This window comes from Vespula vulgaris, chromosome 1, assembly GCF_905475345.1.
Source record: "Vespula vulgaris chromosome 1, iyVesVulg1.1, whole genome shotgun sequence".
Taxonomy (NCBI): Eukaryota; Metazoa; Arthropoda; class Insecta; order Hymenoptera; family Vespidae; genus Vespula; species Vespula vulgaris.
In genome coordinates, this window is record NC_066586.1 from 17,275,431 (window position 1) to 17,303,311 (window position 27,881).

General features: G+C 34.9%; 1 protein-coding gene across 1 annotated transcript in view; it reads left to right on the forward strand.

Moving 5' to 3' along the window:
* The first annotated feature begins 23,678 nt into the window (after positions 1-23,678).
* LOC127061737 (neurogenic protein mastermind-like) overlaps positions 23,679-27,881 on the forward strand; it is a 186,404-nt gene continuing 182,201 nt past the window's right edge. The window contains exon 1 of the mRNA XM_050989041.1: positions 23,679-23,986. The gene's annotated coding sequence lies outside the window, so the exon portion shown is untranslated. The remainder of the gene's footprint in view (positions 23,987-27,881) is intronic.

The window sequence follows — 27,881 nt, forward strand, 5'->3', positions numbered from 1 at the left end:
CATTCAAATAATTTAGCGAGGCTCATAAAATCTCACGTTGTATGGACGTCAACAACATCGTTGTTGTCGTCGTCGTCGTCGTCGTCGTCGTCTCGCAAACGATTATCTGTGCCAATTCAGAACTCTCCGAGCATTGATACTGTACGATAGTTCAGCTCTGATTCGCTGCTGGTTATTTTTCTCTCTCTCTCTTTCTCTCTCTCTTTCGAGAGAGACGCTGAGTTCGTTGGCAGTTGGTGCTTGTTCGTACTAACACCTTAGACTCGCACCAAATCGGAGTTCTATACTTTCTCTTAATTTATAATATAAAGACGTCCGATAAGCTTCTCCTCTAAAGAACAGACCGGATTAAAATATGTTGTCTGTTGAAGCCGACGGGAGAAGGTACTACGTTATCATTCTTTTACAATCGTAACACGATCTTTGACGACCCACGCGATTACTTAAAAGATTCTACTGTCTTATATCGTAATATCATAGACTATGATTATTCGACAATTATTCATAGATTTCTCTCATTTTTTTTTTATTTTGTTTTTATTTTTATAATGATAAATTTACAATTGCGAGAATGTTGATGAAGATTTTTTTAGATACGAATCGCTTTGACATTTTTCTTCCTTTTTTTCTTTTTTTTTTTCTTTCTTTATTTCTTCTTTTTTTTTTTATGCGGAATCATTATTACCGTAATACGATTGATTTGGATCTTTCGTTCGTACATTTTTGTTGGATCGTTTTGTTGTTTCTTTTTTCTTTTTTTTTTTTTTCGTAATCATAGAATTTACAATTGGGAGAACGTTGAGAAGATCTTTCGGAGAAGATACGAATCGTTTAGGATTTTTATTTTCTTTGTTCTCTTTTTCTTTTCTTATTATGTAGAATTATTATTACCATAATATCGATGACTCTGATCTTGATTTATTCACAGATTCTTTCATCTTCTCTATTCAATTACGTAGATTTATAATTACGAGAATGTTGAGATTATTTCGGATAGATACGAATCGTTTAAGATTTTTTTTTTTTTATTCTTCTCTTTCTTGTTCTCTCTATCTTTTCTTTTTCTTCTTCTTCTTTTTTTTTTTTTAATGTGAAATTATTACTATCCTAATAACGATGACTTTGATCTTGACTTATTCACAGATCTTTTTTTTTTTATCTTCTCGCTTTAATCGTAGATTTACATTTACGCGAATGTCGAGAAAATTTTTCCAGTAGATACGAATCGTTCGTGATTTTTTTCCCTTTTCTTTTTCTTTTTTGATATTGAATTATTATTACCTTAATATCGATAACTGTGATCTTGATTTATTCGCAGATTTTTGTATCTTCTCATTTCAATCGTATATTTACGTGAATGTTGAAATTTTTCGGATAGATACGAATCGTTTATGATTTTTTGTCCATTCTTTTTATTATTATTTTTTTTTTTATGAAATACAAATCTCAAGTTTATGAATTATTTTGAGTATTATCACGATTGAATATAATAATCGATTTATCGAGAGATCGCAAAAAAAAAATTATAAATAAAAAGTTTGTCGAAGCAACGATTGTTCCGAGGCGATCAGCTAGAATAAAGTTCTGATTTGTCTTTTTTTCTCGTTTGAAACTATTAATAAAGCTTCGAGTTTATTAGCAAATTCCGTGATTTTTTTTGTCGATCTTGGATGTAGAACTCGTTTGTTGGAATATATTACTTTACTCCCACTTATGTTTTGAATTGTATTAAAAGACTAGCTGTACTTGCACAAGCCGGTTCAAGGATCGCCTCATGAGATAGGTAAGTACTTATTTATATAATTCGAGATATGTAAGTATGTACTTATGTACCTACGCGTACATGACAATATAAGAAAATGCATCTTCTCTTGAGAGAAATAAGAATTTAACACCTGAACATATCGTTCTTATATCATTTTTTAACCTTATTGAAAATATTATTACTTTTTATATAAAACGGGAATCCTTCCGGTGATAGATTTTGCTACTGCAAAATGCAAATTGAAGTTATCGAACGATGGAATGTTCATAAGAAATGGTTGAATGGAGTGAGAGAGCAAAGACAAACGATTTTAAAGTATAGTACAGGAAATAGTTTGGTCACAGCTATGCGACCGATGATTTCTAACGACATCGTGGATCGATCGATCGATCGATCGATAAAAATCGTATCATTAAATATTCAACGAGATATCTCACCTAACAAATTATTTTCTATAGGAGATACAGAGTTTATAAATATGATATTATCGACATTTAATTATTAACTTTAACATATAACCAAATTTTTGAATGAAACGATTCGAACGGATCGAATAGAAGATCGAATCGCACTTTGCAATTTTTTATAGGATGAGAAAAAGAAGACAATAAAGGAAAAGAAAAAAAAAAAGAAAAAGAAATAAAACTAAAGTACGAAGAGATAAAGTGTCTCGAGTTACTACGTGTCGGAAAATGAGAGAGACAAAAAGATAAAGATCGAAACACATCGTGGCGATCAAATTCAAATAAAATTTGTCCTGTACGAACCAGACACGTCCTTTATTTTTATTTTATTTTATTTTATCTTTTCTCTCTCTCTCTCTCTCTCTCTCTCTCTCTATCTTTCTCTCTCTTTTTCTTCAGACATATACACCATATGAGACAACTAATAATTTCTACGATCTCGCATACCTGCTATCTCGTACGTAAAGGATTCTAGCAAGTGAGTAAAATAATATCGGGACACCATTTTGTATTACCAAGAACGTTTCCTTAGACCGGAAAGCATATTTTTTCATTCGCCAAGTAATCACAGACGCAACTAAGAGAAAATATTATATTACCTTCTACGCGAGTTTTCGATCTCGTGAATCGACTTGAACACACGAGTCTCGATTCTTAGAACAAATCTTAATACTTTAGCAACGTCCCTACTACTACGATCCAGGATGCAATCTCGATACAAGATCGCTATTACGAATTATACTTTTCATCGATCGTTTTAAGAATTTATAAATGTGTACTATCTAAATAAATGAAATACGATCATCTTGGCAAGCCAATCTTTTCTTTTCTTTTCTTTTTTTTTTTATCTTTAAAAAAGTTTAAAAACACCGACTCGCGTCATCGGTTATGTTCTCTCGTGATTTCGTTCTATTTTTAATTCTTTTTTTTTCTTTTAAATAATAATCGTTCGAAAACGTAAAAGAGAAAACTTTAAGAGGGACCACGACTGAGGAAATAAGAAATTTTCTAACCGGTGTAATAAATAAATTCGTATAAGAAGGTAGGTAGACGTAAACACAGATACACATACGTACACGCACGTACACATACAAACAACTTGTTATTAGATGCAAGAACGTTATTTATACGAATGTATCCTATTTATGTTTTATATTACAAACAACATTGAACTTAAGTCGAATAAAAAAAGGGCTGAGCATCCTAGATGTCAAGTTACGGAATCCAGTTCTCTCTCTCTTTCTTTTTCTTTCTTTTAACTCGTGTTCACTGTATGATCTATTTTGCATACTCACGAGTCATACGAGTCCGATGGTCGCGACATAATTCTGAATAATTTACCAATCAATAATTTACAAACCAACGTGCAAACCACTTTCCATCGTAACGAAAAGCAACTTATATATATATATATTTTTTATCTTGTTTATATCTACATATAGATACATAGTTATTTATTCGTAACACGCTTAATACCGTTACGCGGAAAGCGTCTCGTTTTAATAGTCATATCTCGACTACCGGGCTTTTCTCGCATCAATCTAATGGATCTAATCCGGTAGATATATTCAAATCGATCAAAAAGAAAAGTCAACGAACGTTCAGGAAGATTTCTATCTCCTTCTCTCTCTCTCTCTTTCTCTAATACCGCGAGAAAGAAGAATTGATTTAGAGTTTTTCGAGGTACTTCGAAGCTTCGGTCAAAAGTGGAAGAAGAATTCCCGTTCCATTGGTCGAATTATCTTACCTGTTTCTGTGGTGGTGTTCTCGTAGGGGTTTGAAAAAAGAGAGAAAGAAAGAAAGAGAGAGAGAGAGAGAGAGAGAGAGAGACAGAGAGAGAGAGAGAGAGAGAGAGAAAAGAAGAAGAGTGTCGGTCTCTTTATAGCATGTTTCCGGTCGCAATGAGGTTGCACGTGACTCCGATCCTCTTCAGTTCACTTCGCAGCTACCTGTCCCAATTTAATCTATCCCAGTCTGGAGGAGGACCAAGTCGTCTCGTCGATTACACGCCAAGAAAAGAGAGAAAGATGAAGATGATGATAAAGAAAAAAGAAGAAGAAGAAGAAGAAGGAAGAAGAAAAAGAAGAAGAAGAAGTAGAAGAAGTGAGGAAGGCCTCCGCAAACCGCAAAGGGCTCTCATCTACGCGTGTAAATAATACACCTGCGAATGCTAATACCCGTCTTACACCCGTTATAAGAGGAACAGAGAGAAAGAGAGATAGATGGATAGGTAGACAGAGACAGATAGACAGAGAGAAAGAGAGAGAAAACTTACACCTCGCGAACGTGGCGGCACTCTTCACTCGCTTACTCCTTCCTCTCTTTTATAATGAGAACGAGGAACGATCATTCTCGCACGTGAAAATAACCTTCTGATCGGTCCTATCCTGATTCGTGACTCGATTATGTCTCATTTTGATTCTACTTTAGCATTATTTTTTTTTTCTTTTCGTCTCTCTCTCTCTCTCTCTCTCTCTCTCTTTCTTTTCTCTTCTTTTTTTATTTCGTTTCGTTTTATTTTCGTTCGTTCGTTCGTTCGTTCGTTCGTTTTTCTTTTCTTTTCTTTGGCTTGTTTATTTTCTTTTTTGTTTGATTTTCGTTTAAGACGATTAACTTTTCAAGATGGCGGAAATAGATCTTACGGAATATTTTATGGAAAAGTATCTTTGATATAGTTTTTGTAAGATCGTACGATAAAATGGTTTAACTTCGTTATTTCATTTCTTGTAAAAGAAAAACCGAGCGATGTTAAATTATTATTTTTCTTGTTTTTCTTGTTTTTTTTTTTTTTTTCGTGACGATTAATCTTTGACGAACAAATTTCTTATAAATCTTATCGTTACTTTTTAATATTGTCAATTCGGTGTGGAAACGAATTAAAAAAAATTTTGTATAAGAGATTGATCGTTAAAGATGGATGATAGATATTCTTAATAGGACATTTTCAACGAAATTGCAATCGTCTTTTTCTTACTTCTTTTTTTTTCTTTTTGCTATAAATGATAAAATTACTACGAATGATTTTATTTCTTGAAGAATAAAAACCGATCGATGTAAAATTCCTTTTTCTCCGAACATTATTTACAAGACGTAGGATGGACATATTTTTGACAGAAAATTGTCAATAAAAACAATAATGATAATAATAAATTATTATTTTCGTACGATTGTAAAGGATCTTGCATCGTGTTATTTTATCTTTTGTAAAAGTAGAATCGATCGATAACAAAATTAATAAAAAAAAAAGATTTTTTCTTTCAGTTCATCGTTATTAATGGCGAATGAGAACGAGTGAACTCTTAATAACGTCTCTTCGTCTATGACGGTTCTCTCTCTCTCTCTTTCTCTCTCTCTCTTTCTTAAGTCGATGTTAATTAGCCGTCGAACGGTGGCGACTACTCAAGGAACTTGTAATCTCGTCACGCATACAGCTATATTCAAGCTGTGGATTGCTTCATTAATGCGCGGCCACTTTCCTATCGCGAGATATCGGCCAAGTTAATTTTATTAATTGCATTGCCTGAACCCGATAGAATTGCGTAATAGCTCGTAAGAGGACTGTCACAGACTTTACCGTATAAAATATTACTTTAAATACGGCTCATGGCTCTAGATCGATATAAAATTTTATATAATACATTTCCATTAAATTGCTAATATTTTTCTTTTTTCTTTTCTTTTTTTTTCATCCTATGTGTCACGATATAATTCATTTTGTTCGTTAAATCGTATAATTATTTTTCTCTTCTTTTCTTACTTTTCTCTTTTTCTTTACATAAGAAAGGTATAAAAAAAAAAAAAAAAAGAAAAAGAAAGAAAGAAAGAAAGAAAGAGAAACAAAACAAAACCATCGGACATGGGTACACGCGTATTTATTAATTTTCCTCAACATTTTGTTGCACTTGCAAATTTTATAATTAAACTTTTCTTTCACAATGAATTCTTCTTTTCTCACAATGTAAATTAAAAAAGAAAGAAAATTAATCGATCGCAAACATCTACGTTCTCGTTGATTTATTATTTATTTGTTTTTCTTTCTTTACAACACATTCAATTTTGTTTATTCGATTTTATTATTGTTTTCATTTTTTTTTACAAAGAAGGATAGAAAAAAAATATGCAAAGCACATGCTCAATTTCGACGAAGGATGTAAAGGATCTAATCATTCGAATGATCCTTATTACGAGATTCTCTCTCTCTCTGTTTATTACATATACACGTTCATTCACAAAGTATCCTTTATGAATGAATGCTTGGAGCACGTCGAGGTAGTTGGATCGTTCATTAGCATAGGCACGACCTGCGGCGACATCGAACGTCCTCCCGTACCGTTATCCTTGCTGCCTTGCCAGAGGCAAAGCGGATCACCGTTGTAAATTGCCTCGATATAAATTACGTGATCATCTTTAACGGATCGACGTCGAGCAGTTTGCTTCGCACTTGTCGTTACAACGAGAAACAATTTGAACACGCGAACGAACTACCACAAGTGCATTTTTCTTTACATGTTTTACATTACAAATATTTTATGTAGATATACTTGTGTACGTGTTAATGCTTCCGAAGAGAGATATATTCACATTAATTGTTATGTTAAAGCGATGTTAAATCATTCTCATAAAATTACACACGTACGCTTTAACATATAATCTTCTGATAAAATTTCATATGTAATATGATAATGAAAAATTGATTTATGAAATAGAAATGACATTACACAGGGTATGAATAATATTTCGATGAGAAATTCTTTATAATATGCGATAGAAAAATTTTATTTCTATTAGATATCATTTGCAAAAGGTGATTAAAAAAGTATATTTGTAAATAGTACAAACGATGATAATAATTTATCAAATATAATAATTCATTCATTTATACGAGTATAGCGACGTTCGCTACCGGATCGTTCATATATATTATATAAATTATGTTTCAAGAAAAGAAAAAAAAAAAAATAAAAATATAAAGCAATAACAACAATATTATATATTACGATTTTATATTTCTAATTTGAATTATTATTATTATTACTATTATTATACGTTATTATTATTTCTCAAGCAGGTAAATTACAAAAGAAAAAAGAACAAAAAACAGAAAAAAAAGAAAGAAAAATAGATTCAGCTATCATCTCGGTTTACCTGAATCTTGTAAAATATGCTGAACGTTTAGCCGGAAGACTTTCGAGTCTCGTCATGGTCCAGTGAAGATCAGCAACCCCAGCATCTTCCTTTTCTCGTGTCGAAGTGCTGAGATGTGAGAGGACAGGTGTGACTAGGTGTTGCATTGACTTTTCAAGTGCCGCTTGGCTTACAGTCGACACCCTCGTTTTCAGTTCGATATCGTAACGTTCGGCCTGAAGCGCTCGAGTACGCGCGTGCCGAGAGACGCACGTAACATCCGTCGTCCGTTATCTTTCCGCACTCCTTATGTGAAATTCCGGATCGACTGGAAATACCGATCGAGAGAGACTCAAGATCGTATTTTAAGTTTCAACGACTTGGAATATTTCCTGAATATATATTTCCCTTCTACTTTATTCATTTATATTTATATCATTTCGATTAAACGAAAAATTGCTTGGGAATTAAATTGATACGAAGAAAAAGAGAAAGATCGAAACGTCCGGTTTTTCTTTTTTTTTTTTTTCCATAATCTTTTTCCGACATCAATTTTGTGATCGAACGAATATACAATCGCTTGGATATATCAATCTAATTGAATACATTAGCACGGAAATGATCAAAGTGTGGGTAGCGTTGAATATTAAAATATGAGAGCAATATGAATGTTCATTAGATGCGTTCATTAAGAGTAAGTCGCAAAAAATGATTTCATTAAAAAAAATTTTTTTTTAACTCCTTGTAGAAATACTTGTTATACACTGAGTTCGCAAATATTCTTTTTTTAATTAATTCTTCTTATTTAAACAATAAGTTCCGAGAGACGTACAAAGTATCCGTAGTCTCGTTATCTTCCCGCACTCCTTATGCGAAATTCCGGATCGACTGGAAATACCGATCAAGAGAGAACGATCGTATTTTACGACTCGAATAACTCTCGAATATATTTCCTTCGTAATTTGTTTATTCGTTTTATCCTTTCGATTCAACGAAAAATTGTTCGAGGACTTAATTCAAGAAAAATATCAAACGTCCGATTTTTCAAGATTTTTTTCAAAATCAATTTTATGCTTGGACGAATATATACACGTATTTAATTATATCGATTTAATTGAATACACTAACTCAGAGATTACCTAAGTGTGAGTCGCGTTGAATATTAAAATATGTAAGATAATATACGTATTCATTAAGAGCAACTCACAAAAAATGATCATTTTCGAAAGTGGGTCTCGGTCCGTTTCAAAAGTTTAACAAGCTTTATACTAGTTCGTAAATATTCTAATTAATTCTTATTATCTTATTATCATATAAACAATAAGTTTTTGCAGCATCCATTATCCGTTATCTTTCCGCACTCCTTATGCGTAATTCCAGATCGACTGGTAATACCGATCGAGTATTATAAGTTTCGAATAACACTAGAATACTTCCTGAATATATATTTCCTTCGTAATTTATTATATTTATTTATTTTATCATATCGATCAAACGAAAAATTGTTTGAGAACTAAATCAAAAAAAAAGAAAAGAAAAAAAAGAGAGAAAAAAAAGGAAAAGAGAAAAGAAAAAAAAAAAGAAATGATAGACATTTGGTTTTTTAAGACATTTCTTTCAAGATCAATTTTATGCTTGGATGAATATATCTACGTAGTTACATCGATCTAGTTGAATATACCAGCAGAGAGATTACAAAAGTGTGGGTCGCGTTAAATATTAAAATATGAGAGTAGTTCATTAGAAGAGTTCATTAGTAGTAGGTCGGGTAAAATGGCCGTTATTGAAACTATGTCTCGGTTCATAAAAGTTCAGCAAGCTCTGCACTAGTTCATAAATTATATTCTAATTACTTCTTATTATTATCGAAACAATAAATCATATTAATGCCTTTCCATCTAAAGATAAAGATTTGATCGATCATCGTTGAAATATCGATCGTAATTGTTTTTGAATTTTGTTTGTCTTCCTTCTTTTATTTCTTCTTTTTTCCCCTTTATTAACCAACATCATTGAGATTCTATCGTACATAAATCTAACTCTTATTGACGAGAATGAGTCATTCTGCTCGGTCACTAGAACCACGAGAGAGAGAAAGAGAGAGAGAGAGAGAGAGAGAAAGAATCGACTTTGCACCGTTGTTCATTATCCTTTCGCGGTCAGCGTCCGTTAAGGATAAGAAGAAAAAGTCGATGAAGAATAAGAAGAAAAAAAAGAATGAAGAACAAGAGAGAAAGAGAATGATGATGATGATGATGATGTTGATGATGATGATGATGATTATGAAGAAGAAGAAGAAAAAAAAAATAACGTGATACGATGCGAATCGTATTGTCGTGGGAGACTCGTTCGATTCGGATTAACGGGAAAGAAGATAAAAAGAAGAGAGATATCGAAGTCGCGAGAGTAAAGAGAGATCGATAATTTTTTTCTCGCGTTTAGCCTCGGTTCCGCTGCGGGTCAACGAGACGCGTCACACTCGCTTGCTCGAGAAAATATTCTCAACGGCGGACAAAGTCGGGAAGAAATGTCCTGGAAGAGCCTTCAGTGGAAATGTCGTGGTTCGATTTGCTTCGAGGACTTTTGCGAGACTTCTTCAAAATCTCATTCTCGACTTTGTTAACGGATTCTCAAGATTATCGAGTGAAAAAAGAAAAGAAAAGACGAAAAAAAAAAAACAAAACGGCGAACTTTATAAAAACGATTGCGTTTTTATGTTTTTTTTTCTTTGTCTCTTTTTTTTTTTTTCATTTAAAAAGTACAACCTTTTTTATTGGATGTTATTAGAATTTAAACCGACGTAAAACGATTTTCTTTATATGTCTGTATTAAAGAAAATAATATTTATTTGAATGATAAATAATTATTTTATCGTAGTCATATTTATACATTGATATGGGCACAAGTTTTTGTATATATAAATACGTACGTAATGTTTGTAATAATTATATATTATTATAACGTAAGTGTACGTGAAACGACGAAATAACGTTTCTTTAAACGATAAATTGGACTTTTCTAAAATCACGATTTACAATTGTATAATACGTTTTAGAAATAACTTGGAGTATTAATATCTATGTAAGAAATAAAACGAAAATATACAGTACACTAAATATAATGACTCAATTGGTTTTTACAAATAAACATTCGCGTTATCGTAATACCATAAACATTTCTTTTTTCCATCGACAGGCAAAACAAACCGAGAAGAAGATTATTAAGCGGACAGATTAACCTTCGTATCTCTGTTTCATTATTCGAATTTATTATTTACAAGCATATCGCATTCCACTCGATCCGATTCGTTCGCTTACGTAAATTGTTGTTGGAACGTAAAGACGTTACGATTAAAGATCTGCGGAAGTTGAAAGCATCGCAATAGAGAAAGAGAAAGAGAAAGAGAAAAAAAGAGAAAGAGAAAGAAAGAAAGAAAGAAAGAAAGAAAGAAAGAAAGAAAGAAAGAGAGAGAAAAGTAGTTACTCCGACGTTCCTCTTTTACCTTCCTATTTCCTTACACGTTACGATAGATTCTTGAGATAGGGAGAATTCTAATTTCACGTCGTCCTCGAATAGAGAAGAAGAAGAACGAATAAAGGAGAAAATTCAAATAAAATCAAGTTCGTACCTTCTCGTTCGTACTTACTTGCAACATAAGTATATAAACGTATTCTCTCATAGCAAGAATCCATTTATTCGCTTCCGCCTGAAACGAAAGTAGGATGATGCCTTTAGCCACAGGCCTTTATTTATACGTTACTTATACTATGCTTCTAATGTTATATGTAAGTACAGTGAGTCATAGAAAGATTTTTCAAACTTTCTAAAATTGATTAACTTTTTTCTTTATTCTTTTTTCTTCTTCTAGTTCTTCTTCTACTTTTACTTCTTCTTCTTCTTCTTCTTCTTTCTATTCTTTCTTTCTTTTTTTTTCTTTCCCTTTTTTTTTCCAATACGAATAAAAAGTGTTACTAAATATTCTATTTGGTATGTGTAAAGAATTATATATATATAAACTTTTTTATTGTAACAGGAAATAATATATGCCTTTTTTGATCATATTGTCTGGAACTTCTGAATAAAAACCGAGTTTATATATTTTTGTTGCATCGATGTAACGAGCAAACATTTTTTTTCTTACTTTCTACACAGCAGGTATTCTACTTCATGTATACATATATATATATATATATTTTTTTTTTTCATTCGTAAGTGATAATAGTTTCATAATTATTATCATTCATTATCGTTAATAAATGACTTAGCTAGTAAAATTATACGAATATTTCTGCGATCGACTGTATTTGAATACTTGCATACAATGTAGATAAGTATGTACATTTATTACATGTACATTCTCACACATACATACACACATAGGTACATAGACAACAGACAGACAGATATACAGACTCGCGAGTTCGCGGGTCCGTAGAATTTTCACTTCGTTACGGGAGTGAAACTATTTTTTTGCCGTTCTTGCGATGAATCCGATGGATATGGACGTCGCGTGTTTAGACGACGGTACGATACGTTCCGATAAATTCTAAGCCTTTCGAATTTATACTCGTGTCTCGTTCCCTCATTATTTTTCTTCTTTTATATACCTAAATGTAAAATCTCAGCGGAAGCAGAGAGGAAGAAAAATAAAAAAAATAATAAAATTGTCATGCTAGGTGGAAAACAAAATCACGTTAGTACCGAGAAGAGACATTAACGTAACGGTAAAATAATCTTTCTATTAATAATTCAAATCATACAGAATCGTCCATTGCCTTTTCGTTCCGGCAATTCAATTTCCTTTATCGTATTTGCCATTTATATTGATAAATGCCAGGTGGTATATTGATCCAGTTAAGCGTGAATATCTATTCAGAGAAGTCACCTACAAATATTTATCAATAGCCGATCATACTCCTTCGAGTTGTTAAAAGCTTTTTACAAGATAATCGTAAAGTCTTCTTTTTCTCTTTTTTCTCTCTCTCGCTCTCTCTCGCTCTCTCTCACCATCTGTTTTTTTTTTAAAGAAGAAGGAAGAAACGGATGGGAGGTTGGTCTTCGTCGTTGCAAAATTATTTTCTATAAATCAAGGAAGCAAAGGATCTCGATATTGTAAATGATCGAGTTCACGGTGCATAAATTCCGATCTTCTCGTTACGATATATATATATATATATATATATATATATATATATAATATTATAAACCACTTTATTCCACGAGTGGATTCCATAACAGATAAAGAAAGAGAGAGAGAGAGAGAGAGATCTCGTCGCTTATTATCGCAAGATTATGCAAACATATCCTTGGTGTTGAATGTAATGGCGCGATCGATACTGTTACGAGTAAAGATTTTTCACATAAATGGTAGAAAGACAAAAAGAAGAAAAAGACATTGAGTTTTATAGTATAGAAATATATACACATACATATATATATTTTATATATATATATATATACTCATACATTATAACGTCGATAAATGAACGTTCACGATAAATGCTCTCGAAAGGTTGACCGGCATGGCGAGGTAATCAATTTCGTATCGTCGGAATAGCCTAACGATAAATCAAATGATGGATTAGCGTAGCGGCTAGATCGTTTTGCATCGATTACCAGGACGCAGAGTAACGGTGGTCGCGTGCTGTCGGCACTCTTCGGTACTTTGTATCTTCTTGGCTTGTCTGTCGCCTGTGGTAATATAGGGGATGTTCGGTATGATGGTGGATTCTATAAGATGTCGGAATGATTGAAAGAAAAGGAGAAAATCAAAAAACGAAAAGAAGAAAAGAGAAAGAAGTAGAGGAAGAGGAAGAAGAAGAAGAAGAAGAAGAAGAAGAAAAAGAAGAAAAGAAGAAAAAAGAGATCGAAAATTTATCTGGTAAGTGGAAGAGACGTATACGATAAAAAAAAAAAAAGAAAGAAAGAAAGAAAGAAAAAGGAAAAGAAAAAAAAAGAAAGGAAAAGAAAATGAACGGCCCTCCTCTTCGAGAAATCATTCGAAAGGCCCTCCTCGCTTCGATGGCAGTGGGGCCGAAAAAGAAATGGTCGTCGTCTTTCGACGAGTCTCTCTCTCTCTCTCTCTTATACGTACATACTATCATACATATACATATATATATACATATAAACACATAAATATCACACACACACATATATTTCTATATACATATATATATATATATATAGAAGAGTAAATGGAAGGAGGAGGATAGAAAATGAGGAAAACAAAAAGAGAGAGGAGATAAGGAAAGAGAATATTAAAGAGAGGAGAGAGAAAAGAGAAAGAAAGAGAACAGTAGTAGTAGTAGTAGTAGTAGTAGTAGTAGTAGTAGTAGTAATAGTAGTAGTAGTAGTAAGTAGTAATAGTAGTAGTAGTAAGGTGAAACACGAAAGAGAGCCGGATACGTTTCCTCGGCAGGGAGTCTGGCCAATCGCAGCACGGTGGGCGCCGCGGGTAGGAGGAGACAGTTCCGCGCCGACAGGCGACGTAATCACCCGCGGCCCTGTGTTTGCTGCTGCTCTCTGGCCCCTCGGGCCTCTCTTCTATCTCTCTCTCTCTCTCTCTCTCTTCTCTCTTTTCTCTCTTTTATCTCTCTCTCTCTCTCTCTCTCTCTCTCTCTCTCTCTCTCTCGTTCCACTCCTTCGTCTTCCTTCGACGCTGATCGCCTACTACTACCCCCACCATTGAACTCTCGGCACAGGCCTCCGAGCTTCGGCAGCGACACGAACGATCCCGACGGTCACCGGCCGGATCCGACAGGGTCGCGAACCTGACTCCTTTGCAGCTTGGGTCTCTCTCTTTCTCTCTATCTTTCTCTCTTTCTCTTTCTTTCTCTTTCCATCTTTCTTCCTCTTAGATACTTACTTACTCGTTCGGCAGCCACGCGACAAACGAGCCTGTCGGCTGCTTCTGCTCCCTACTTTGCTGTTATTCGTTAACCGGGTTGCATAGTATTCAGGGGTGTATCCGTACCTCGCTAACGTGTCTACCCTCAATTACGTATACCTTGGGCTTTTCGTTCAGTAAGAATCGAAGCTCTCACGAACGTTTTATTAATGTAAAAATGATCCATTTTAGATTAGTAGAATTTGTGTACTTTGATATTAACCTATTCGACCGACGTTTTCAATTCGAACGATATATATATATATATATATATGTATATGTGTGTGTGTGTGTGTATATTTCTTTTTGTTTTATTCAATGTTTATTTACATCTTTTGTTAATAAATCTGTCTTTCTTTCTTTTCTTACGATAATCGTCGATCGATCAATTCGGAGAACGGCATAGTGACCTTGTAAACGAGCTAAACAGAATAAAATAAATCGTATGATGGTTTAATAATACTAGCTATATATTCAAGGAACGTAACTGACGGACGTGAACGATTTAAGGTAGCACTCGCATGAAGACGTACATAAGTTCTTGTTTATGTCGCCTCAACTAGGCAGCCAGCTAGGCAGTCTATGTATGTATGTAGCTAGCCAACTGCGGTGGTGTGGCTTTCCCTTGTAGCATTACTAGTAGCTATAAACGTAACCAAAGCCGAGAGTATATCAGGAGGCATTTAGACCATGCGTCGAGAGGAAAGAAGAAGACCGGTCGAGTAGTGCTCGTCCCGTCGCTCTGTGTAAGAACTTGATAAGGTCTTTACATTTATCGTTTCATAGTTTTCTACTTCGTTTTGTACTATCTCGTGAGAAAGAAAGAGAGAGAGAGAGACTAAAATCTACAGTTTATCCTCATAGAAGCGAATATAAATCTCAATGGAATGTTTAAGAGCTCTTTCAACTTACTTTCGTTGATAATTAAATGATAGCGTTGTATCATTAAACTTTAACATGTATACGTCCGTGTATCCATGTGCGTCTATATGTACGTATAATAATATCCGTAGAAACAGAAAGGTAGAAAAAATTGTCTATCTACATATATGGACTTATACGATATCCCTTAATCCATTCGTTATCAACGAGTTCCAACGTTGATCCGAAAAATTGATCGCGATAGTAGAGAAAAATTTAACCATAGAATCTTCGACCTCGGTCGTCGATCACCATTGCAACCGTCTCAAATTGGAGGCGGAACATACCCGCGTGTACTCCGTCGGAGTGTGTAATTTCGTGTTATTTTCTCATTATATTCACACAGGGGCAGAACGTAGACGATGAGATTAGAGGAGGTAGGATGCTGTTGCTGATCCATTTAGCTGATGCTCGAAGCCAATGCGTAATCCGGTGCCGAAAGAAGAGATGAGTTAGGCGTTGATACGATAAAATACCGTGACAGTGTTCGATCAAATTGTAAAAGGATTTCACGCGTATGCATGAACGAATGAAGAAAGAGAGAGAGAGAGAGAGAGAGACAGAGAGAGAGAGAGAGAGACAGAGAGAGAGAGAGTCTATGCTCTTTAAGAATTTAATCCGATGATTACAGGCTCTTGTCGAGAAGCATGAACTTTATTGTTGAAGCCTATCGATCTCTTAAGATGAGTATCGAAGAAGAAGAAGAAGAAGAGGAAGAAGAAGAAGGTTAAACCTTTCGACCTTTCTCATTTATAATATTTCAAGAGCTTCGTTCTCTCTTTTTACATAGTCATCGTCGATGCAAATGGTCGATGAAAAGAAAAAAAAAAAAGAAAAGGAAAGAGAAGAGAAGGGAAAGAAAAAAAACTGAGAAGAAGAACGAAAGAAAAAAATGAAAAAAAAAGAATGAAAAAAAAAAAAATAATATGTAGAGCTCTTACAAGAAACGTTCCTCTGAAAAGACATTACCTACCCTACCGTGTTCCGGTAGAACACATCGAAAGAGAAAGACGGTCTCTAGCACCTGCTTTCGTTTGCCGATGCATGCTCGTTGACCCCAACGATTACATCGTCCTTTAGTCCTTCGAGAATTGTTTTTCGAAACACGATTATGATCTTTTCTTTTTTTCTTTTCTCTTTCGTTCTGATCGATCACAAGCACCGTTTCAGGTGTGCCACTGAAAATCACAGGATATCCTTTTTTAAAATGCATCGTCATCATCGGCATCGATGGACGTAAAAAAAAAAAAAACAAAAAAAAAACAAAGAAAAAATTAAAAATTGAAAAATTAAAAAGGGAAAAAGAAAAATAAAAAAAAGACGGTTCTCAAGCGTCTTTTCGAAATCTATGATACATATATATATATATATATATATATATATTTATTTATATACACAACTATATATATGTATAACTCATCTATTCCTCATTTTCATCGTAGGTAGTTACCGTTTTAACGAGCGAGAAAGATAATTGTAAAATCGCTAAGAGGAACATCGATCAAGCGGAATATATTTTATCGACTGAAGAGGTGCGTTATTCTCTCTTCTCGACGCGAAAATAAACGCTATACTTTGGTTATTCCGCAACGCACAAGAGCATCTTCTATTTTCTAGTTCTCGACTCTTGCGTCCTGTAACGCCCAGTGCCGCCGGCACGGCATTCGTTGCATCGATGTGCATTGCTGGCCAGCTCCGTTGTTGCATACTTAGATAAAGCAAAGAGCAGATAAAACTCGTTTTCTGGGAAAATTGACTGGGAAATAATCTATTTTGTTATGCATATATATATATATTATTTTCTCATATTATATATCTCAATTCAATTTTTATACGATAGAAAGTCCGATTCACTTCAATAGATACATTCTCAATTGTATAATAAAAATATTATCTATACCTAACATTTAACATTATATATACATGTATAAATATAACGTTAGAAAGAAAATTGAAAGTTATCACATTTTTTCCCTTCTCTCCTACTGACTTGTTCTACTTTTTCTATCGAAATCTCAAAGAATCACGATTCTTCAAAAATTGCTTTAAAATGACTGCAAAGTGTTGCGGTCGGTAAAAAAATATGCCTAAAGAGTTGAGAGCTAAGAAAAGAGAAAGAAGAAAAAAGAGAAAAGAAAAAAGAAAAGAAGAAGAAGAAGAAGAAGAAGAAGAAGAAGAAGAACGATCACGAACATGTAATAATCGGTTAATAAAAATAGCCGAAAATACTATCCCTTTAAAGGGCTCATATTTTCAGTCTCTTTCAAAAGCATACAATGTGGATACGCTTTAAAAGAAAAAGAAATAAATAACGATGGAAATAAATAAAGAAAATAAAGAAAGATCGCGTGTTAGAAATTAGAAGAAGTTGGCGACGTGATCGTGACGAAAAGGGACGAGAAAAGGGCCACGCCCATTTACGTAGGATCGCTCGTTATAAGGCGTCAGGTGCCAGAGACCGTTGACGCGCGGCCGTTACTACTACTATATGCACTCTTGAGGAACCCTACACGACTATAATAATGTATGCTACCAATAAGAAGAATATACTTGTATAAGAGGGAAAAGATAGGGTATGCGTGTCTTCTTCGAGGGTTACGACCAACGTCCTAGAGGCCATGTGCTCTTACCTTCGCGAAGAAGGACGAAAGAGGGAGTTTTAACCGTTGCGTTTTCGGCAAACCCAGACGAACACCAGCTGATCGGGCTCACCCCCTATATTAAGTAGCACAAGCGGAGCCATGTGCTTCCCGCGCTTTTTCTACGACCGATTCCCTTATTCTTATTCTTTTTCTTTTTCTTCGACTTCTTCGCCTGCTTTGTTTTTTCTCTCTCACTTTTTTAAACGCGCTCGGTTATTTCTTTAAATCATCAATGAGATATATTATCGTCAAATATACGTAATTAATTTCTTTGAATTATACGTACTGAGCTGAGGTATAGGTATTTAATATTTTTTATAGTTTACGAATATATTTTGTTTTTATGTTTTTGTATTATATTTTTAATTGTATTTATATGGGTATATGTGTGTGTGTGTGTGTGTGTGTGTTATATTGGATAAGTAGATATTTATAATATTCGGATGTATGTTATACCAGATATATATTATAAATATAATATATATAGAATTCTTTTTCTTTTTCTTTTCTTCTTTTTTTTGGATGCACTCTGTTATTTCCTAAAACCATCAATAAGATATGTTATCATAAAATATTCGTAATGAATTTCTTCAAATTATACGGACTAAAATGAGGGATAGGTATTTTAAATTCTTAATAGTATGCAAATGTATTCTATTTTGATATAAGCATATTATATTTTTTAATTACACGCATATATATATATATACACACACACATAATATTTAGATATGCTAGATATCTATAATATCCATATACATTCCATATCAGATAAATATTATAAATATAATATATATATAATATATTATATTTACAATACATATTAAATAAAATATCTTCGATGAAGAACGACGTAAGACAATAAATTCTAATATCTATAATTTCTTGTTCATCCCTTCACGGTTCGTAAATGCCTATAATACAGGTAATTTGAAGATAATCGATAGGCTCGATCGAAAGGTTCGTGCTCGTACGAAATTTCCTTATCCGCATGTCGTTAGAATACATAATGAACTTTTAACGTGAAGTCACACGTTTAACGCGGTCCGACGGTTCAACGGTCGTGCTTATATAAAAAGGATATGTCTACGTATGCGAATAGGTAATACCGAGTCAGGCTACTTTACCCAAATAGTTATGCACCCCTTTTTAAAGCGATGCCGGTAAAACTCGCATACAGGCTGCAGCGAAAACATTCTAATGTCCGTATGTCTATGTTCGTTATTCGTTGCACTTGCTGAAACAGCTGTGGCACCTGTTTGCTGACTCTGCTGGCGTAAGGTGCAACGTTTCCCCTATACACGCCTCTAAAAACCCCTCCATCATGTTCACCCTGTAATATCCGTCAGGATAGATCATTGGTCCTAGGTTAATGGCATCCGTGTCCTGTCTTTCTATATTTGCTGTCGACGTCAAGTTTTTTAGTTTGTTTTATCTTTTTTTTTTTTAATACTTGTCTTCACATATATGTATATATTTTTTAATATATATGTGTAAGAAAGACGAGCACTCACTCGAATGTTCTTTTTTCTTGATATATTATAAACATATAAAAAATCGAACGAACAATATCATATTTTATAACGCAGTATCGAAAGAAAAAGAAAAAAGAAAAAAGAAAAGAGAGAGAGAAAAGAAAATGAGTAGTAGAGTTAACGTACCCACGTCCATCACGTTTACCCCTGTAATATCCGTCAGGATGGATCATCGATCTTAAGTTAATGGCATCTATATCCTGTATTTCTAAATTCACTGTTGACGTCCTATCGATTTCTCCATTTTTCTCTATTTTTTTTTGTCTTTCCTTCATTTTTATCAAAACGTTATACTTAACGATTATTTTCTTTTCTTTTGTTTTTATTTTTTATATATTACTGAAGAAATCGAAGGATCTATGAACGATATTACATCTTATAACACAATATCGTACGATTAGAAAAGAACGTTAACGTTAATCCTACTCATATTTAAGTGTTCTACACTACCGTTAAAAAGCCGTCTTCGTTGCACGTGCGAATATCTTTGGTACTATCCCGCAAGAGTTACGAGTTACTTATGCAACCTGGTAAAATATTGACTGTGGATAGTAACGCACACGACAAGGCGTGGTACCGATATTTACGATATCGTACTAGCCTAGACGGTTAATATAATTCAACGCCGTTGAATTTTCGTAATAAAGATCATGATGAATTACGATCCCATCGGTTATACCTATACCGAAGGCCTATACTGTCATTATTAACGATTATTTTTTTTCTTAACGAACTCTTGTTACCTTAGACCACGTAACATGAAATTTCACGCGAAATACAATCCCATAAGAGATCCTTTCTTTTCTTTTCTTCTCTCTCTCTCTCTCTCTTTTCTCTTTTTTTTCTTTTTCTTTTCTCTCAGATAATAGAGATAACCATGTTTATTTATTGCCATTTAACGTAACGCGCTATCCATTGGGTATCAAGAAATGTGAATTCATTTTAGTCGATTGTAAAAGGAATATTAGAAAAGCTTCGAGTTCCGATGTAATACGGTAACGCTTCGAAGATCATCGTATATATTAATCGAGTGAAAATTTTTCGTTTGGTCATATCCTGAAATTTATTACAAAATTTTCCCTTTATCGTTAGGGTTCCCATTTTTTCCCGTTTTTATTCGATCAACGCGATCACAAGTGATTCGTTTCGATCCGATCGAAATCCATCTTGATTTATTCGAAACATATTCATATGTAAATAATAATATCAAATGTGTAGTACTTACAATGGCTATGTAGAATATCGTGTCACTACGTTGTCGCGAATGAGAAGCAACAAGTTTGCCCAAAGTTCAATTTTGTTGGAGGAAGAAGGGAGGGAACGAAGTTTTGTTCTGTGCAGGAAGCGTAGTTCCGCTTGGTTCCGCGTAACGGTGACGGTGTGAACTCTTTGGGCCACGATAGACGGATTCAGGAAAATATTTTCGGCTAAGATTTTGAAGATGACGAACTTTTCAAACTCATAACGTTTAAATAATAAATTCATGTAGAGTTAGGAATTAATCGTCATCAAATAATTATTGTATATCTTCTATGGACGGATTGTTACTGAAAATGAAAAAGAAGAAAAAAGAGAGAAGACTAATTATTGATACGATTGTTGTAACAATATAATATTTATAAGAAGTATCTAGTTAACGTGATAACGAGCAAATATTTTACATTAATCCTGATCGATAAATTCATTTTTATTAGTTATAATGATGAAAAAATATATATATATATTTATAGTTTATGTAATTCTTTTAACTATTTTTAATAAAAATTTTTATGTTGATTCTTAATCGTCATCGTCATCATATATATATATATACATGTATGTATATATAGTTAGAAGTGTTACAAGAGTTATTCTCCGAGCTTGATGATTTAAATTTAGATCCTCAAGATGGACTTAAAAGCATATGTATAGTCGTGAAAAATGATTCCAAGTACATACAGACAGTTCGTAATTACAAATGTTCTTTAGATAACTCTTGGCCGCTAGGATTAGCGGAATAGTTAATCAAGTATTACGGGTAAAACGATAAGAGTTAATCACAAATCAAGTCAAGTCGACTTGCAAATCCAATCGTAGTCTTTCTCTTTTTGAAATAGATACGTGCTTCGTGGATCAAATAACGATGCTTCTATAGCATTATTATCATTATTATCGTCATTATCATTGAACGGTTACACCTATCGATATTACTGAAGATTACCGATGAAATGAAAAGTCAAAAAAAAAAAAGAAAAAGAACACATAACTAAATAAATAAATAAACAAACAAACAAACAAATGAATGAACGAATAAATAAACAAACAGAACGATTACGATTACGAAGATAATTTTGTGCAATACCGTTTCGTGAACAGAAGATCGAGGACAAGTTCGGTGGTAGGTACGAAGAAAATAAAAAAGAAGAGACTCGTCGGCCTGTGATATGATGATCGTCGTCGACGGGGGCGTCGCACGTCGCGGAGTGTTCAGGAAAGGGAAAAAAGAGGGGCCGTTTTCATGGGGCCTCTGTTTTTTTCTCCCTTCCCTTACTCCTCTCCTGTCACTCTCTCTCTCTCTCTCTCTTTCTCTCTCACACTCTTCATCGAGACTCACTGATATCGCGAGAAATCCCAGTAGTGGGAGAGAAGTGAGAGAAAGAGAAAGAGAGAGAAAGAGAGAAGGAGGGAGGGAAGAAGAGGGGGAGAGAGAAAGAGAGAGAGAGATGGACGGATAGAAGGCCGATCTGAAAAGAGAGAGAGAGAGAGAGAGAGAGAGAGAGAGAGAGAGAGAGAGATGAAGTAGTAAGTAGCAAAGAGAGAGAGAGAGAGGAAGATAGAGCGGGCGCGCGAGCGCGCTCGCGAAAGAGAGACAGAGAGAGAAAGATAGATAGAGAGGGATAGAAAGAGACAGGTAGAGCCGCGTTTCGTCGTGGCACACGTTGGTATCGTGCTCGCGAGAAACAGTAAGAGAGATAGAGAGAGAGAGAGAGAGAGAGAGAGAGGGAGAGAGAGAGAGAGATAGAGAGAGATAGAGAGAGAGAGAAAGGAAGAAGGACGGGCTTCAGGAGTTTGAGAGAGGCTCGCAAAGAGAGAGAGGGAGGAAGTCGACGTCGAGTGGAGGGAGGTCGGCGAAGCGGAGGTGAAGCGCGACCGGCCCTCTCTACTCCTGGGGCCCAGACTAGTCCAGTCCGGGACAGCACGCCTCCTGCTGCACGCTCCACGAGGTAGAACGACGAACGTAGTATTATAGATATACGAGGACGTAGGACGCTCGTGTGCGCGGACCACATATTCGCGAGGCTAAAGAAAATTTTTTCGGGCAATCGTTCATTTTCGATTTGCCTTTACGGATAAAGGATAAAATTCTGGTGTATCCGACGTGCATTCGATATATTATCGTTCGAATTTCGCGCGGGAATTTCAAATAGACTGATCGTTCCGTTCAACCCCAAAGCCTATATCCTATTCCTTTCATAAGAGTTCCGAGTATTATTTTATTCTTCTTCTTCTTCTTAATCTTTCTTCTTCTTCTTCTTCTTTTTCCTTTTTCTCTTATTCTGTTTCTTATTTTTATTCTTATTCTTAGTCTTCTTCTTATCTTTGGAAGGAAGGAGGTTACGAAATTTTCTCGACATTTTTCTATTCCAACTTATCTTCCGTTGTATATCAAGAGAAATAGAAAGAGAGAGAGAGAGAAAGAAAGAAAGAGAAAAAGACAGACAGAGACAGAGAAAAAGAAAGAGAGAGAGAGAGAGAGAGAGATACAAGATTCGTACCAAAAGTGCTTGCACCAAGAAGGATCCACGAAGTCCACACGAGGCACGTTGCGACGGTGACTGAAGCACGTTCGGATCACGTCGATCGACACCCCGTCGTTTCCACGTCGATACGTCGTCTCTCTCCAACGGCCGCGACGACATCGACCACCAACCCGCCCCCCCTCCACCACCCTCAACAGAACCCACGCGTCCAGCCACGCGATCAGCCCGGGATCACCGATCCGGAAGGTTTCGCGCAACGGTGACCAACGAGCCGGACACTCTTAATGGACACCTGATCTACGCTGATTGACCACAACAACGAACGATCATCTCTATATCCTTATCTTCGTACCTCTTTCATCTTCTAATTGAATATCTTAATAATCCTGTGTCGTTATTTGACAACGAGACGATGACAAGGATTTGGATATTTCGAAGTTCGTCGATATGATTCATCGAAGCTGATTCGAATGCTGAGACTCGATTTCGGAGAAAGAATTTTTTAATTTTTACTTCCGTCCTTATTCTTTCTTTCTTTCTTTTTTTTTTTATTTTTTTTTCTTGTTAATCCGTTTTTCTTGATCGGTTCGTTCCGTTCGTACGATTATTGTAGAGCGGCATATTACATAACTTACTCCTATATATAAACGACCTCGATACCGATATTATTTTATTTCGAATTTTGATAACAAGCGTGTTTCGTTGTGCGGTTATGAGAGAGAGAGAGAGAACAGCACTGTGAGCTGTGCGACGGAAGACAAGGAACGGTGAAGTGTTGCGCTCGGGGTGTTAAGTGAGTACGAGCATCCGAACTACGAGAGACTTCAACGCACGTATAGAAGATAACGGTGGGATATAAAGGGAACAACTCGAGGACGACGTTAAGGGTTGGAATCACGTTTGCAGGTAAAACGATTTTTCTCTTTTCAATTTTTTATTTTTGTTTTAATCTTTTCTTCTTTTATCGTACATCCCTCGAAATGTCTTCTCGTTTATTTATTAAGAAATTTAGCTCGTTAACGAGGATATCGATTTTCTTGAAATCTTGTTGGTTCTTCTTGCTTTTTATTTCGTTTTATTTATTTATTTTTTTCTTCGACAACATCCAACGAAGTACCAAGTTCTTCTGGTTTGTCTAAGAGAAAACACGAGAATATTTAATCTGACCACCTAATGCCGTTATACTTGCAAGCATCGCGTGACACCGACGCGATAATTCGAAGCTGTCGTACCACTGACTCGCGACGTTCAATTATACTCATTAACTTCGCCTCTTTCCGAGTGACTCCGTGTTCTAATCTTGAAATAATGGGGATCCCGTTCGTATTATTTCTTTCTCACGTGAGAATTTTAGAAAATAAATTTATTTCTGGTTGACTCGATGTATGGGCAAGGAAAAAAAAAGAAAAGAGAAGAAAAGGAATCGTCGAGAGAAGAGAAAAAGAGTCTCTTGATCGTTCGATTTTGACGTTTCATGAAGAAATTTGACAAACGATAGGTACACACACGCACACACACATATGTATGCTTTTGCAAAGCACTTACGTACGTTCGTAAAAGAACGGAAGTAAAAAGAAGAACGAAAATAAATTAAAAAAAAAAAAAAAAAGAAGAAGAAGAAGAAGAAGAAAGCAAAAAAGAAAAATCAAACGAACGAGAAAAAAATAAAAAGGAACGTAGATTTAGGATAGAAAAGAAATAGTCGGGCGTCAACCATAGATAAATCTCAAATAGAACAACGTTGCTTGCGTGCACGCAGGGGTTACGCACACGTGCTTACACGTATGGCCGGACATACGTATGTATCTATGTACGTAGACTCGAGGCACATACTCTGTGTTTACATTCGCCAATTACAGATAGTCGGTCGTACGCAATAATGATAGATCCGCCGGCGTAGCTAATGACCGACGAGAGATCCACGCAAAAAGAGTCGGGAATGATCCTCGAACGAGAGAAACCCGTGGATCTTCTTCTTATTTTCTTTTTTTTTTTATCCACCGATTCTCTCTCTCTCTCTCTCTCTCTCTCTCTCTCTCTCTGTCTCTCTTTCTTTCAAATTCAAAACGAAAAATACGAAAAAGAAGAATGAAATGTATATTCGAGTGAATATCAGTGATTAAATTTTTATATATGTATATATAGGTATAGAAAAATTAAGTTTAGATTATAGGTATAACTTGTTAAAGAAGGTATACCTTATACACCTACACTCACACACACATACATATACATATAAAATAAAGAAATGATATTGTACTAAATAATAGTTCTCTTTCTCGCTGTTCATTTTCCAATCTTCCAATTTGAATTCTATTTATAAATTCATGATATTTGATCATCACAATGAATTAAGATAAATAAATAATAAATAAGATCTAAACGTGATTGTCTTCTCTTTTTCGTTTCGTTTCTCCATTGGACTCGATTCATGTCGTCGTTTCGATACAATAAAATGCTTTCGTCCTAACAACCCTCCCTCTCTCTTTCTCTCTTTCTCTCTCTCTCTCTCTTTCTTATATATATATATATCGCATCGATTTAATATAATTACGGTAGAACGAACGATTATTATCGAGCAATTATTTCCCGCAGTTGTAAAGCGCGGATGCTGTTAGCTCGCTACCGCCGTCCGTACTTTCTCGTCTATTCTTGTTCCTCTGTTGATCTCTACCTCTACTACTACATCCTTTCCCTCTTTTCCTCTCTTTAGTATACCTCCTCTGTCAGTACTCTCTCACACGACTCAGACTCTCCTCGGTATATTTCGTACGAGTTCGTTTCGCTCAAGTTTTCAAGGTTGACGTTTGCGCTCTATCTTTTTGTAACATCGTTGCATACACTCGACCTTCCTTCCTTCCTCTTCTCGATCGGATAATCTCTCGTTTGTATCCTTCGTTTTTCTTTCAGAAGAGAGAGAAAGACAGAGAGTTAGAGATAGAGATAGAGATAGAGATAGATAGAGAGAGGGAGAGAAACTATTTAAAAAAAAAAGTGAGAAAATCAACGCCCACGAAACCATAATCTTCGTTTTATATCACCGTTTCTCAACTTTTTTTTACAGTGCGATTCCGATACGTTTGCATTATTTGTAATTATTGTAATTATTGTTGGAATGAAATCATACACACACGCGCGCGCGCGTGTGTGTGTGTGTATGTATATATATATATATCTATATTGTTTTAAAGAAATGTATGTACGTTACTGCGGTATTTTAGCGAACAACTCGCAAGAACGTATTACGAGGATTTTCTGGAAATCTGTTAGAAATGAGTCACTTTTTTCGTTTTGAATTATGATAGGAAGTATTTATTAACCAGGTAAATTATATTTCGCGACTTAAATGGAAAATTTAACATGGCCGATACATAGTCGACGTTTAAATTCTATATCTCGTGTAAATTCAAAATAATTGACTTCGATCGTTAACGAACGTCTTCTAATTTACAATGTATAAATGTACTTATGTATTTATGCATATTGATATGTCGATACACACACACACACACACATTTATATACGTATGTTGATACGTACTTACGTATGTAAATCGTAACACTGATGATTCTTCCTTCTTCCTACTATATAATTTTTTTTCACGCGCGCGCGTTTGTGCGTTCTCTTTTTTTTTTGTTCTTTACTTCTCACGAAGAAGAACGATGGCGTAAATTCGTGACATCATCACGGAATACGATCATTATAATATCCATATTTCCGATCATATGGCAAAGCACGAGCACCGATGGTTTCTACAGAATACAGATAAATAATAAACTCGTATATCTGACAAGTTGGATCGTCGACAGGAGAACGACTTTCGGTTTTAGTTATCGTTTCATCGAGGAATTCGAACGTTAAACGATCTTCTTTTGATAAAGAATTTGGTCTTGGCCAACGTTAGTTTGGCACCTTTCGTGCGTTGATCATTTTCGAGGGAATGAAAGGGAAAAAGAAAGATAGAGAGAAAGAAGAAGATAGAGAGAAAGAAGAAGATAGAGATAGAGATACACAGAGAGAGAGAGAGAGAGAGAGAGAAGGAAATAAGAAATTCGTTTCTAATCGTCGTCCTTTTCGAAAGCATCTGCCTCCTATAGAGGGTATTCTCACAACCCTCTTAACACGTCTTTCCCGCCAAAGCCAACCCCTCCGTACGTAGGTACAAACGTATCTACGTTTTACCGAAAGGTAACAGTCTTTTTCTTTTAAGGAGCAGTTGTTGCGTCAGGTGGTAATCGTTAAAGGTGTAGTCTCTTGTCTTCTTTTTTATTTTCTTTCTTTTTCATTTTTTATTCTATATTTTTTTTCATTTCGTATTATCAAAAAGCAACGCGCACACGCACACGAAGAGTAGCTCCGGTAGAATAGAAATCGTTAATCACTTATTTCAACGAGGAAACTTAATCGACGATTTAATTTGCCAACGAATCGTTCTCATCTAGCTCGAATTAATTGTCCATGTGTTCGTCATCGATTCGTTCATATTTCTTTCTTTTTCTTTTTTCTATCTATTTATTTATTTATTTAATTCTCATTTTATCGATGGATGAGATTCTTAAAAGAAAGGTTTTAGGATCACTAGGTCGTACTCTGGAAAAGGAATAAGAAAAGAGAGAGAGAGAGAAAGAGAGAGGGTAAGAGAAAGAGAGAAGATAGAAAGATATTAGAGTCGTATCGTAAATGTCACGAACGCGTACGACATTGATCATAAATATCGTACGTCATCCTAGCGCGGAAACTTCGGTCAATCATCAACACCGAACGTTAGATCGTCTTAGATTATCTCAGCTGGACATCGACG